The sequence below is a fragment of the Carassius gibelio genome, chromosome A19 (assembly GCF_023724105.1).
Source record: "Carassius gibelio isolate Cgi1373 ecotype wild population from Czech Republic chromosome A19, carGib1.2-hapl.c, whole genome shotgun sequence".
Lineage (NCBI taxonomy): Eukaryota > Metazoa > Chordata > Actinopteri > Cypriniformes > Cyprinidae > Carassius > Carassius gibelio.
The window spans coordinates 1,982,501-1,992,500 of record NC_068389.1 but is presented as its reverse complement, the minus strand read 5'-3'; the positions used below and the strand labels follow the sequence as shown (position 1 = coordinate 1,992,500).

The 10,000-nt window shown below is 36.7% G+C and overlaps 4 pseudogenes; all 4 read right to left on the bottom strand.

Moving 5' to 3' along the window:
• LOC127936362 (uncharacterized) overlaps positions 1-92 on the bottom strand; it is a 119-nt pseudogene extending 27 nt beyond the window's left edge.
• Positions 93-1,163: 1,071 nt separating this feature from the next.
• LOC127936054 (uncharacterized) lies at positions 1,164-1,282 on the bottom strand (annotated as a pseudogene).
• Positions 1,283-8,987: 7,705 nt separating this feature from the next.
• Positions 8,988-9,106, bottom strand: LOC127936314 (uncharacterized; annotated as a pseudogene).
• A 787-nt stretch (positions 9,107-9,893) lies between these two features.
• LOC127936053 (uncharacterized) overlaps positions 9,894-10,000 on the bottom strand; it is a 119-nt pseudogene continuing 12 nt past the window's right edge.

Below are 10,000 nucleotides of genomic sequence, written 5' to 3'. Positions count from 1 at the left end.
GGTCTCCCATCCAGGCACTAACCAGGCCCAAACCTGCTTAGCTTCCGAGATCAGACAAGATCGGGCATAGCCAGGCTGGTATGGCCATAAGCGAAGACTGCTGCAAAGAGAAGGCTATTTAAAGATCAGCCAATCTACTCGCCAGTACATTATAAAAGTAGGAAAGAAACCCCAAAAGCTTAAAGCACCTGGTATTCCTAGGCGGTCTCTCATCCAAGTACTAACCTGGCCCAAACCTGCTTATATTCAGAGATCGGGCATTGACTCTATTTTTTGCCAAATTTATTATATACTAAGTGAAAAAATTCCAAAAGCTTAAAGCACCTGGTATTCCTTGGCGGTCTATCATTCAAGTACTAACCAGACCTTAACCTGCTAAGATTCAGAGATCGGGCATTGACTTCTTCTTTTTTTTTTTTTTTTTGCAAGATTATTATATAATTCGTGAAAAATATCCAAAAATTTAAAGCACCTGGTATTCCCATGCAGTCTCCCATCCATGTACTAACCTGGCCCAAACCTGCTTATATTCAGAGATCGGGCATTGACTCTATTTTTTGCCAAATTTATTATATACTAAGTGAAAAAATTCCAAAAGCTTTAAGCACCTGGTATTCCTAGGCGGTCTTTCAACCAAGTACTAACCAGACCTAAACCTGCTAAGATTCAGAGATCGGGCATTGACTCTATTTTTTTTTTTTTTTTTGCAAGATTATTATATAATTTGTGAAAAATATCCAAAAATTTAAAGCACCTGGCATTCCCAGGCAGTCTCCCATCCATGTACTAACCTGGCCCAAACCTGCTTATATTCAGAGATCGGGCACTGACTCTATTTTTTGCCAAATTTATTATATACTAAGTGAAAAAATTCCAAAAGCTTAAAGCACCTGGTATTCCTTGGCGGTCTCTCATCCAAGTACTAACCAGACCTAAACCTGCTAAGATTCAGAGATCGGGCATTGACTCTTTTTTTTTTTTTTTTTTTTTGCAAGATTATTATATAATTCGTGAAAAATATCCAAAAATTTAAAGCACCTGATATTCCCAGGCAGTCTCCCATCCATGTACTAACCTGGCGCAAACCTGCTTATAGTCAGAGATCGGGCATTGACTCTATTTTTTGGCAAAATTATTATATACTAAGTGAAAAATTTCAAAATAGCTTAGAGTACCTGGCATTCCCAGGCGGTCTCCCATCCAGGCACTAACCAGGCCCAAACCTGCTTAGCTTCCGAGATCAGACAAGATCGGGCATAGCCAGGCTGGTATGGCCATAAGCGAAGACTGCTGCAAAGAGAAGGCTATTTAAAGATCAGCCAATCTACTCGCCAGTACATTATAAAAGTAGGAAAGAAACCCCAAAAGCTTAAAGCACCTGGTATTCCTAGGCGGTCTCTCATCCAAGTACTAACCTGGCCCAAACCTGCTTATATTCAGAGATCGGGCATTGACTCTATTTTTTGCCAAATTTATTATATACTAAGTGAAAAAATTCCAAAACCTTAAAGCACCTGGTATTCCTTGGCGGTCTATCATTCAAGTACTAACCAGACCTTAACCTGCTAAGATTCAGAGATCGGGCATTGACTTCTTCTTTTTTTTTTTTTTTTTGCAAGATTATTATATAATTCGTGAAAAATATCCAAAAATTTAAAGCACCTGGTATTCCCAGGCAGTCTCCCATCCATGTACTAACCTGGCCCAAACCTGCTTATATTCAGAGATCGGGCATTGACTATATTTTTTGCCAAATTTATTATATACTAAGTGAAAAAATTCCAAAAGCTTAAAGCACCTGGTATTCCTTGGCGGTCTCTCATCCAAGTACTAACTAGACCTAAACCTGCTAAAATTCAGAGATCGGGCATTGACTCTTTTTTTTTTTTTTTTTTTGCAAGATTATTATATAATTTGTGAAAAATATCCAAAAATTTAAAGCACCTGGTATTCCCAGGCAGTCTCCCATCCATGTACTAACCTGGCCCAAACCTGCTTATATTCAGAGATCGGGCATTGACTCTATTTTTTGCCAAATTTATTATATACTAAGTGAAAAAATTCCAAAAGCTTAAAGCACCTGGTATTCCTTGGCGGTCTCTCATCCAAGTACTAACCAGACCTAAACCTGCTAAGATTCAGAGATCGGGCATTGACTCTTTTTTTTTTTTTTTTTTTTTGCAAGAATATTATATAATTCGTGAAAAATATCCAAAAATTTAAAGCACCTGATATTCCCAGGCAGTCTCCCATCCATGTACTAACCTGGCGCAAACCTGCTTATATTCAGAGATCGGGCATTGACTCTATTTTTTGGCAAAATTATTATATACTAAGTGAAAAATTTCAAAAAAGCTTACAGTACCTGGTATTCCCAGGCGGTCTCCCATCCAGGCACTAACCAGGCCCAAACCTGCTTAGCTTACGAGATCAGACAAGATCGGGCATAGCTTTTTTTTTTTATTTTTTTTTATTTTTTTTTTATTTTTTTATCCACAGTCAAAATATAAGTTGTGTACAAGACTTTAAAGCTGTTACAGGGAAATTTTAATAAAAACAAAAGCATTTCACAAAAGCATTTTTCCAAAATATGCATAACACTAAAAACCAAAAACATCTAAATTCACAAATTCATCAAATTCTTTAATCTTCTCTTGGCATATAAAAGTGCTTTTGTTTTAAAATATATGTAACCTCCTTCGTAAAAATTCCATAAAAATCCCCCATCTTGTTTTCCAGTTTAAAATAACTGTACAGCATTTTTACATAATCTTCAACCAACTGTTTAAAAATCAACCATAGGTTAGCAATAAAATCTCTGTTTTTGACTATATTCCTTCTTTTCCATATTGCTTTTTTGGCCAAAATTAAAAACAAATTAATTAGTTTCTTGTTTGCTGTATTCTCTGCCATTCCCAACATAAAAAATCTATTCCAGTTACAGTCCCCCTCATTATCTCTTAAGTCTTTGATTATTTCCTTTAATTCCTTAAAAAATGGGCTCAACTTCTCACAGAATAAAAACAAATGTAAAATTCCTTCATCTTCTTTTTTACAAACTCTGCATTGGGCATTAGTTTCTTTCTGCATTGCACACAATCTCATTTCAGTAAAAATCACATTTTGTCTAATAAAATAATCAAAACTTTGTAAATCCACATCCAACCATTTCCATGTCATGTTCTTCCATATATCTTCCTCTTCAATTTCATTAAAATGCCTTATCCATAACTGATTGGCAAGAGGTTTTTTAAAAACTCTATTTATAAAAAACCCATAAAACATTTTAACAGAACCCAAATTAAAATTCACCATATTGTCTTTACATTTTAGAAACACGCTCATTTTCTTTTCTTTTTCTCCCTCCTTAATAATTTCTTCCAGCCATTGTCCTGGGATTGCTTTTTTTACTTGTTCATATTGTCTTTTTAAAACATTTACATTAAAGTCCTCCTTCTCCTCATCCATTGCATCTATGATCACTTGAAGTGGTAAAAATCCCTCTTTAAATTCCCATAAAACATCCCTCACCTTTACAAACCCTGCTTGCAACCACTTCTTAAAATAGATATCATACTCTTGCATCTTTATTTTCCCATTTAAAAACAGAGGTTGATTTAAAATCATTTCTCTCCCCTCCGGATTAAAATCCACCTCTGTTAAAAAAAGCCTCCAAGCGCTTAAAACCTCTTTGTAAAATGGTGGGATCCCCTCCATCATCCAATTCTTAAGCTTCATCCATAAAACATTTTCCCCCAAATTAAAATTCCCACATTTATTTAAATAAAGAGCCATCAATCTCTTCCACTCTGCTCTGTTCGTATCATCCAAATATTTTCTTACCACCTTTACTCTCATGCTTTTCATTTTTTGTTCTACATCCACCAAACCCATCCCTCCCTCCCCCGGTTTCCCAATCAGTGTAAAATATGCAATTCTTGGAGGCTTTTTGTCCCATAAAAATTCTAAAACACATTTCTTTATTCTCTTAAAAACCCAGTCTGGCAATGGCATCACATGTAATGTATACCACATTCTAGATAACATTAGCATGTTTACAACTAAAATCTTCCCTTTTAAACTTAAAAATCTGCTTCTCCAGAAAATCAGTCTTCTTTCCATCCCTCCCACCGTCTCTTCCCACATACTGTCCGTAGCCTCCTTTTCATTCTTTGCTACAATTATTCCTAAAATCTTTATTTCTTGCACCTCTGTAAACTTACAGACCCCTGTAAGAACCTCTGCCCTTCCATATTTCATGTATACAGTTTTTTCTTCATTTATCTTTGCACCCGAACCCTCACAATACAGTTTTGTTTTCTCCATCACTCTTTTAACACTTTCTACATTTTCAACCACAATTGTCGTGTCATCAGCATATTGAAATATTTTCTTTAATTCTTCTCCCTCTTCCATTTGTATTCCATTTATTCTTTTTTCTCTATTTATTAAAAGCCCTAAAGGTTCTGCTACCAATGAGTACAACTGCGCCGACAATGGACACCCCTGTCTTATGGATCTTAAAACTTTAAAAGGTTGAGTTAAAAAAACATTGCATTTTACTTTTGTAAAAATATCCCTGTATAAAACCGAAATCCATTTAATAAAATTATTCCCAAACCCAAATTCCTTTAAAACTGCAAATAAAAAGCCATGTTCAACTCTGTCAAAAGCCTTTTCAAAATCCATACTAATAACATAAGCACTTTTGCCTTTTTCTTTTATATACCCTGCTATATCTCTAATGCTGCTAGTAACATCTGCTATATCTCTCGCCTTTACTCCATACGCCTGGTTTGTTTCTATTATATTTGGCATGACATTTTTTAATCTGTTTGCTAAGACCTTGGCTAAAATTTTAAAATCAGTGTTTAGCATTGTAATGGGTCTAAAATTTTTCAGCTCAGTTTTGTCTCCTTTTTTCTTGTATATTATTTTCATTAATCCTAGCCCCATTCTTGGGCTTACTCTTTCTTTTTTAAAAACTTCTTCAAAAATTTCATTTAAAATCACGCTTACTTTTTCTTTAAAAACTTTGTAAAACTCACTTCCAATACCATCTACTCCGGGGCTTTTCCTCACTCTTAATTGATTTATGGCATGTATGATCTCTTCAGTTTCTATTTCCCTTTCACATATTTTTTTATCCTGTTCGCCAACTTTCCTTGTTATCTGTTGCAACAAAATATTCCTTTTTTCCTCATCTCCCCCCTCAGACTTAAAAAGTTCCTCATAAAATGATTTAACTTCTTTTAAAATCCCCTCTGTATCTGAGACCACCATTCCATTGCTACTTTTAAGTTCTTTAATTGTTTCCGCTCTCCCCCTGCTTTTCTCAAGATTAAAAAAGAATCTGTTACATTTTTCCCCTTCCACCGTATATTTTGCTTTGCTTCTCAACATTGCCCCCTTGCATTTCTCCTCTTCTATTTTTCTCAACGTATTTTCTATTTCAATTACTTTTTGCACATCTACTTGGTTTTTATTTAACTCCTCTTTTAGAGTTCTCCTTATTTCTCTCTCCTTGGTTCTTTTAACCTTTTGTAATAAATTACATTAGTTCATAGAATATTTCTTAATATCATACTTAACATTTTCCCACCATTGCCTTTTGTCTTCCATATACATCAGGTCTTTTTTCCTCCCATCTAATATCATTTCAATCTCTTTTTTAAAACTTTCATTCTTTAAAACCTCAGTGTTTAAAATCCACACCCCAGGTCCCTTTGTTTGTCTTTTAAAATCCATCGTCATTAAAACCATTTTGTGATCGCTTAAGGTCGTTTCTTTGTAAAATATTCCATCAATGAAACATTCAAGATTTCTGGTACTTAAAAAATAGTCTATTCTGGTTTGGCACATAAAATTCCCCACCAACTGTCTTCTTGAAAATTCCTTCTTTTTTCCATTTCTTTCCCGCCACACATCAATCATATTTTTCTCTTCCATCAATGACCTTAATTCTTTTCTACCCCCATCCGATTTAAAAACCATCCCATTTGCCATATCCATTTTACTAAAAACAGTGTTAAAATCCCCTGCAATCACCACCTTCCCCCATTTTTCAATTACATCAGCTAAAACATTAAAGTATATTTTCTTTTCTTTTTCTCCATTGGGAGCGTGCACGTTCACTAGAACAAATTTGTCTTCTTCCATTTCGATTTCTACCACCATACATTTTCCTTTTTTATCATTATATATAAGTTTTGTCTTTATACCTCTGTCTTTTCTTATTAAAACCGCCACTCCTCCTCCCATTTTTTCCTCTTCATTGTTAACAAGTAATTCCCCTTCCCATCTTTTTCTAATATCCTCCATAACATTCTCTTTCCAGTTTGTCTCTTGCAATAAAATCACATCTTCATTTCGACACAATTCCTTCACCTTTTCAAATTTATAAACATTCATTAATCCTCTAGCATTAAAAGTCACAATTTTCAGCACCATAAAATAAAATAAAAGCCATAAAATCCCCATTTTGTCAGTTCATTCACTCTCCTTCCTTTACCATTTCCCCACTGTCTTGTTTTTCATCACATCCTTGTTTTAATACTTTTCTTTTGGCTTTCTCTAAATTTGGTGTTACCTTAGTTTGTCTTCTTCTTTTATTGATTCCTGTAGTGCCGGCATCGTCGATGCATTCACTGTCTTTGTCCATTCTCCCATCCTCGCTGACCCACTCCTGATCCTCTGTCTTTTCCAGTTGAATCAGTCCTTATTTCCTTATTTCCATCAGTGACCCCGTTTCCTCACTGCACTGCGTTGATCCAGTCCTTTCACTTTCCTCTTCAACGTCCGTGCTTGTGGTATCCTCTCTTGGTGTTCCTTCCGTGTTTTCGTGTAGCTCCTCTTCACCGGCTTCCTCATGCATCTGCCCACACCCCTGCTCTTCCTCCTGATGTTGTTCTCCGAACCAGCACTCGCACTTGTTTAACACAAGCCTGCAGTCCGGGCACCTCACCGCATTACAATCCCTCGCGAAATGTCCCCTTTCCGAGCACTTATAGCATTTGAAGTCAGGACAGTCCTTCATCATGTGTTCAGGGCTCATACATAACCTACAGGTTCTCACCTGCTGGCTATGTATCACCCTGAAATACTGAGGTCCTTCTTCCGTCTCCATTCTCGTGCTGTAGGGCAGGGAAGCCACCTCTTTTGGAAACCGTACTCTCAGGAATCTCGTTCCATCCTCAATGCGGGTGCCCGGGTAGAATCTCCTTTTGATCTGTGAGATAGGAGTCACCCCCCATCCCTCCAGCTTCTTTAAAATATCGTCATCCTCCAAGTAAGCAGGCAGATGCATGAAAGATACAGCAAAATCCTTATTGTTCAACTTTTTAATTTCACAAGTCTTTCCTTTAATCATCAATCCTTCTTCCAGTTTCTCAATATCTTCCTCTTTTTCCAATGTAATTTCATATTGTTTCATCATTTTTGGTCTTACCGCTAGTATGCTAGTCACTTCGATCTTGTCTTTCAATGCTTCTATAATGTCCTCTGCTCTCCCATCTTGTACCTCCGTCAAATCAATCACTACCGTTGCTTCCTTGGTATAGATCCGTTTCATTCGCCTTTCTGGGTAATCCTTTTCTCGTTGTCTTTGATCCAGTCCATTTTCAGTTAGCTGCCTTGTCTGTTTTGCCAAATCCATGTCTGTAGCCGTTAATCCATCCATTTCAACAAAAAACACAAAACTAAAACGATCCCTCCCAAACAGCAAAGCTGTTGGGAGGACAAATAACAAAAATAACACAAAAAACTAGAAACAAAAATAATTATATTGAACAAAAACAACGCAAAAAAACAACACAAAAGTTTGGGTGAGCCTTTCTCACCTCCCTATAGCCAACACACTTCCTGTTTCTCACTAGCTCTCTAGCGCCCTCAGGGTGGTATGGCCATAAGCGAAGACTGCTGCAAAGAGAAGGCTATTTAAAGATCAGCCAATCTACTTGCCAGTACATTATAAAAGTAGGAAAGAAACCCCAAAAGCTTAAAGCACCTGGTATTCCTAGGCGGTCTCTCATCCAAGTACTAACCTGGCCCAAACCTGCTTATATTCAGAGATCGGGCATTGACTCTATTTTTTGGCAAATTTATTATATACTAAGTGAAAAAATTCCAAAAGCTTAAAGCACCTGGTATTCCTTGGCGGTCTATCATTCAAGTACTAACCAGACCTTAACCTGCTAAGATTCAGAGATCGGGCATTGACTTCTTCTTTTTTTTTTTTTTTTGCAAGATTATTATATAATTCGTGAAAAATATCCAAAAATTTAAAGCACCTGGTATTCCCAGGCAGTCTCCCATCCATGTACTAACCTGGCCCAAACCTGCTTATATTCAGAGATCGGGCATTGACTCTATTTTTTGCCAAATTTATTATATACTAAGTGAAAAAATTCCAAAAGCTTTAAGCACCTGGTATTCCTAGGCGGTCTTTCAACCAAGTACTAACCAGACCTAAACCTGCTAAGATTCAGAGATCGGGCATTGACTCTATTTTTTTTTTTTTTTTTTTGCAAGATTATTATATAATTTGTGAAAAATATCCAAAAATTTAAAGCACCTGGTATTCCCAGGCAGTCTCCCATCCATGTACTAACCTGGCCCAAACCTGCTTATATTCAGAGATCGGGCATTGACTCTATTTTTTGCCAAATTTATTATATACTAAGTGAAAAAATTCCAAAAGCTTAAAGCACCTGGTATTCCTTGGCGGTCTCTCATCCAAGTACTAACCAGACCTAAACCTGCTAAGATTCAGAGATCGGGCATTGACTCTTTTTTTTTTTTTTTTTTTTTTTTTTTGCAAGATTATTATATAATTCGTGAAAAATATCCAAAAATTTAAAGCACCTGATATTCCCAGGCAGTCTCCCATCCATGTACTAACCTGGCGCAAACCTGCTTATATTCAGAGATCGGGCATTGACTCTATTTTTTGGCAAAATTATTATATACTAAGTGAAAAATTTCAAAATAGCTTAGAGTACCTGGCATTCTCAGGCGGTCTCCCATCCAGGCACTAACCAGGCCCAAACCTGCTTAGCTTCCGAGATCAGACAAGATCGGGCATAGCCAGGTTGGTATGGCCATAAGCGAAGACTGCTGCAAAGAGAAGGCTATTTAAAGATCAGCCAATCTACTCGCCAGTACATTATAAAAGTAGGAAAGAAACCCCAAAAGCTTAAAGCACCTGGTATTCCTAGGCGGTCTCTCATCCATGTACTAACCTGGCCCAAACCTGCTTATATTCAGAGATCGGGCACTGACTCTATTTTTTGCCAAATTTATTATATACTAAGTGAAAAAATTCCAAAAGCTTAAAGCACCTGGTATTCCTTGGCGGTCTATCATTCAAGTACTAACCAGACCTTAACCTGCTAAGATTCAGAGATCGGGCATTGACTTCTTCTTTTTTTTTTTTTTTGCAAGATTATTATATAATTTGTGAAAAATATCCAAAAATTTAAAGCACCTGGTATTCCCAGGCAGTCTCCCATCCATGTACTAACCTGGCCCAAACCTGCTTATATTCAGAGATCGGGCACTGACTCTATTTTTTGCCAAATTTATTATATACTAAGTGAAAAAATTCCAAAAGCTTAAAGCACCTGGTATTCCTTGGCGGTCTCTCATCCAAGTACTAACCAGACCTAAACCTGCTAAGATTCAGAGATCGGGCATTGACTCTTTTTTTTTTTTTTTTTTTTTGCAAGATTATTATATAATTCGTGAAAAATATCCAAAAATTTAAAGCACCTGATATTCCCAGGCAGTCTCCCATCCATGTACTAACCTGGCGCAAACCTGCTTATATTCAGAGATCGGGCATTGACTCTATTTTTTGGCAAAATTATTATATACTAAGTGAAAAATTTCAAAATAGCTTAGAGTACCTGGCATTCCCAGGCGGTCTCCCATCCAGGCACTAACCAGGCCCAAACCTGCTTAGCTTCCGAGATCAGACAAGATCGGGCATAGCCAGGCTGGT